Source organism: Seriola lalandi, unplaced genomic scaffold (assembly GCF_002814215.2).
Source record: "Seriola lalandi dorsalis isolate HSWRI2012SDOR001 ecotype SW California unplaced genomic scaffold, Sedor1 jcf7180002054291, whole genome shotgun sequence".
Taxonomy (NCBI): Eukaryota; Metazoa; Chordata; class Actinopteri; order Carangiformes; family Carangidae; genus Seriola; species Seriola lalandi.
Genome location: NW_019524844.1, coordinates 71,788 through 77,220, shown reverse-complemented (window position 1 = coordinate 77,220; position 5,433 = coordinate 71,788).

The window sequence follows — 5,433 nt, the reverse complement described above, 5'->3', positions numbered from 1 at the left end:
TGTAAGCTGTAATGATGCTGACATATGTATGAACACACAGGGGTCCCATCTGATAGGTGAAACCAATTATCTCTGCCTGCATTGTGAATGGAAAGTCGCAGTGCCTAGCAGGACAGGAGAGAGGCTATTAAAATTCTCCTCACATCCTCCATGCAGGACCTCTACTCTCTCCATTAGATAGGTGTACAGCCTTGGTGTGTGTGTGTGTGTGTGTGTGTGTGTGTGGCAATAAGTGAGAGAGAGAGGGAGAGAGAGAGATTGAGACTGTAAAGGTTGCAGGAGAGGGGTGTGACCATGTGGTGACATAGATAAATGGCATGATTGCATTATTGAAACAGAGAGGACAAGAATTTCCAAAGTCACAGACTGTGAAGTTTTTTTTGGCAGATTTTCACATCCTTCCCACAATTACAATTGTAAGATTCAGGTTTGAAATCAGAGAAAGGCACCATACTGTCAGTACCACACTGGCTTATGTGAATTATATTTGCATTTTTATCTGCAGTGTTTCACACCGTGGGATTTTGTGTAGATTCTGGTCTGTCGCTGTCAGTGTATATCAGATGGTAACTAAGAGGCAAAGCAGGACACAACAGCATCCAGCAAATCAGGCTAACAACAACAAACAGAAAACATACTGTAAAACCAAGTGGAGACATAAATTCTTCATTGGAGCTGGATCATTGTGAACTACAGTGACTCCTCCCACAGTAGCCTGTTTAAAGTTTTGTAGTTCCACTACTCGTACTGTCATGGCCCTTTTAGTTTGCCCCATTTGTTCCAGACAGAGGGCCTGTATGGAGAGGCTTTATATCCCCATAGTTGCAGTCTTTCTGAGGTTGATCGTTACTAATAAAAGGTCTTTGCTAAACCACACGTAGTGCTCTGCAGACACCACTTTGTATCACTGAATTACTATAATACTACGATAGCTGCTTTAATAATAAAGCTCAGCACTGATTACAAATTCTAAATTCTAAATCGAGGTTGCACTGAATCCAGCAAATGGATGTCCATAGTGCTTCGAGAGATATTTTGGCATCCAAAGATGTGGGCTTTAATAAACCACATTAAATAGTTTCAGCTTACAAATTTGTTGTCGCTGACACTTATATTGCGTGTAGAATAAAGGTGGTGTTTCTGTCTCCCTTGTTAACTCACTATTTCTCTGTAAGGCGCTAGAACAATGCAACAGTGAAGTTGTGTGATATATGGTAGCCTAAATGTCAGGGCAGTTAAATCAGTCGACTACTTGCTGCCAGGTTGGCTTGGTGGAAAGATCCTGTTTTTCTCCTGCTCCCCGCTTGTGTCTTTGTTTTCCATGGCTAATTTCTTGGAGTCAACCAGTGGACAGGAACAAACCAAGACTGTTGTTGTGTTTCATTAGACTTGAGTCTTGAGCACAGTTGACATCTTTCCATGTTCTTTTGGTGTGTGAAAGAAAGTTAAATCATTGTGTGTTTGCCAGAGTAAGTAAAAATGATTAATGATTGTTTTAATTTATGATGTGATTGTATCTTGGAAAATTGCTAATACGGCAATGTCTTGGCTCATATTAAACATTTCTAAATAATGGCAAGGTGAATCTTATACAAATTCAAAGTGAACCTAAATTTGAGCTTCTCATGTGATTTTGACTATGAACATTTTTGACAGTAAATTGTAACATTTTGAAATTGATATAATGCTGTAATAATGATCACAGTATAAGGGTGTATATATTAGCCAGGTATAAATGTACATAGATAATTACGAAATACCAAAAATGTTGTTAAAACACAGCATCGATTCAACTGCTGTTAGACTAATTGATTGATCTTTGTTTAATTCTTGAAGCATTATTCTCTTGTGATGGAGTACTATCATTTTCTCACAGTGAGAGGGTTTATCTCTGGTGGTTTATTCGATTCATTGCACACGTAGATGATGCCAGGTTTCTACATTTGTCTCAAGCTTACCTGACTTTCTCACTCAAACTGTAAGAGTGGATACAAGGGTCAGGTTAATTTATTACTGCTTTGGTCTTAAAACAAGACTTAGTTTGGCAGATTAAAGGTCGAAAACAGCCAACTCTCCAGGAATATCTTAACAGCTTTGGTGCAAGATATGCTTTACTGTAGTTATTAATGTTAGCTGGCAAAGCTCAAACACAGAAGACAGTGAAGATGGCTCCAGCTGAATGGGATTATTCCGTAAAATGACATTAGAAAAATTGGTATGGGACAGGACAACTTGCACTGTGACCTTATTTCAGACCATTAAAATCATCACAAATGTTAGTTTTTAATTTACAACTGGCTACAACTCAGCATTTTAAAATTTCTTTTAATACCACAGGGACAACCAACATTAGTGCAGAGGGTGAGTTTATTTTCCTGCCCCAGGGTGCAAATCATAGTTCTTTTGTTTGATAAAAATTTGATCTCATACTCAAATGATTTTGATTTAAACAACAGACTTGAAATGGACAGTCATATTTTTAGCACAAAGCAGGTCAGTTCTTTGATATAAACCGAGCAATCAGTGCTCTTAGCTGTCCAGGAACCACATAGCAACAAACTCAAGCAGGATTGAAATCCACGCTGCTGTGACAACAGTCGGTAGATTTGGTTGTGTGTTGATGGTGGAATCTAGCCGAGTTGCAGTACAAAGAAGGGATTGTTCAGACACTGCTGGTGTGGCAAAACTCACATTTATTTACACCTCGTTCTGTAGGCCAGCCTGCAGCCTGCAGACCTGAACTATCTGATTAATGGTTGCTGATGTTATGTTCAGTGTACAGAAAATTCCAAGTGTAAGTTTCAGCTTTTTTCTGTCTCTCAGCTCATACCAAGAAGGATATATAAATGATAAAATATAGTTTGAATTGAGCAGTTTTTCCATGGAACATTTTAGTCTCTGTACTTTTGATTCACTCTCATCACATCATTAACAAATCAATAGACCAAACTGTGAAAATTGGAGGAGGTCAATTTTTAAAGCTAACGGGCAAGGTCTATTGTCATCTGTGGCAGCATATTGAAATGGGGTGTTACTGTCTGGCTGTCATACTTCTGGCAAATCTTCAAGGAAGTGACCCACTTTGAAAATCATCTTCCAAAATCATCCCATTTCAATCCCTGAAGATAATATGCTGCAGATGAAGCAGGTCTGTAGTTCAGGTCTGTGTGTTGAGGTTGACACATCTAATGGATGTACATCAATAAAAGCAACTAGAAAGCAAAACAAGGCTGAAAATCCATATGTGTAGCAATGATGTGCATAACATATTGTGTAATACAACTCAGCTAAGTTAAACTTAATCCTTTTCAAGTTATAGAAGTACAATTTCATCAACCTTAATGTATTCTCAATATAAGTAATATAAATAATATTAACAGCCTGTAAACTAAAGACTAAGAATATTAATATGATTACTATAATAATAATTGTAAATTATATGATTAATCAATCTCATAGATTTTCATAGGAAGTTGTGTTAAGTAATTCCCAGGTAAAAGCAGGAGAACAGAGTTCATAAAGGTTTACTCTGCCACATCACTGGCACTCACTGAACATAGGGAATGTGCAATTCTATAGCTCCCTGAGGGAAAAAATGACCCCACTGAGGTACAATGGTGTCCTGTTGAGGACACAGTCCACATTGTTGAATGGGTTTACAATGCTGTGGGACAGTCCAGGAAGAAGTGTTTGACATCCATACTAAAAACCCACGTAGGTTTCGCACAAAAATGGCATGCTGGGTTTCTGTCTCAACCTCATTTACTCATGACATATGATAAACCTCATCACTATTTTATTATTGTCTCAGATTTTTAGAAGTGTTTATCCTCCCATTCTCCTGCTGCTTGTTATGGTTCAGGTTGTGCTTGCATTTTTTTTTTTTTTTTTAACGCTAACTGTTTTTGATCAGGACAGTGTGAGTTAATTAGCCATGAGATGTTTTGGTAGTTTTGAAGCAGGGCATTTTAATAGATTAAAAAGAAGTTTAGTATCCCTACAGGCCCTTATCTTAAGGCTGACTTAATGAAGCTTTCTTTTTCTGCAGACACAGCAAATCCACACCTCATTGCACAGTTCAAAACATTATTGCCAATAAAGATAGGACAAAAACTTGCCCTAAAGTCCACAAATGACCTTTGCCCTCCCAGATTATAGATTCTTTTACATGAAATATATTAATGTGTATTTGTGGGGTTACCATTGAAAAATAATTGTATGTAACTTGAACTATTTGGGAATATTGTGCCCCTATTGTGTCACAGAAACTTTTAAAGTGAGGTACAACGTCTCTCTATGTGCAGGGCTACTCTGTGTGAGATAACTTGGTTAGATTAAGGATATAAGTTTGGTTTGACAGACAACACTTTTGAAGTGTTCCCAACTGGTCCTCCTTTGGACTCAGGCAGGAAGACGGCCCAGTTAGTTTTTATTTTTCAAAGAAGCGAAAAAGGAGTGGAAACTCACCACTTCAGAAATGGTCAATGTTCAGATTAAGACTGAGACGATGACCTCAAACTTCATCCTTAACAAAATTCACTGACATTACTCTAAAATTCCAGTGAGTGTTGCAGATGAGACTGACTACTGTTAGATTTACTTTGACATTGCTTGGTAATCTTTGTTGAGTGCCATGGGAAGTAATGAAGGAAGACTGAAAAACGTCAATTAAAACCAATGAGGTAGAACTTCTCTTCACTCCTCACTGATAGTCTATTTAAGTAGAGCAGTCCTCTGTGGATACCAACATAGAAATTGATATCTATAAATCTATTGTGCTTTCTGAGAGAGTAATTGTGTATATACCATGCTTGGATGGTACAGACAAGAAGGTATGGATGAAACGGGTATGTCATTAGGTCCATCCAGTTGGAACTTCCTGTCACAGATGTTTTACTTAATAGGATCCCAGAGCACTAACAGCTTTCCTCCTGTATGTGTGCTCCAGTGAGCAAATATTAATTACATATTTATATAGTGCAGGTGTGCAGGGCTGCCCTCATACTCAGTAATTTCACTCTTTCATACACTTTCAAAGTATATGTGTTGTTGCTGGTTATTGTGAGAAACTGCTTTGGCACACCTTGCAGGCTGTGTTGCATTTGCCCTTCAATTTTCTTGTTCACAAGGGCCAGCTGTGCTTGTCGAACCGCCCCTATAGGATCCCACAGAGTGCTGTAGGAACCATATTTCTTGACTCTAACAGCAACACTGTCAATTTAGTAGTTTATGTACCTTTGAATTGCGGAGTAACTTACACTTGTACTCTATAGCACCAAGTAAAGACATCGACACCAAGGCATCAATGGAACCACTGAATTTTCTGAAGTTTTGCTAGGATAAATTATTATTCTAAACATTCTTACTTACTTTGTATCAGGAAGTTGTTTTTACTGAATCTGGTCTTTGCTTGTAAAATTTGCATTATGCCTC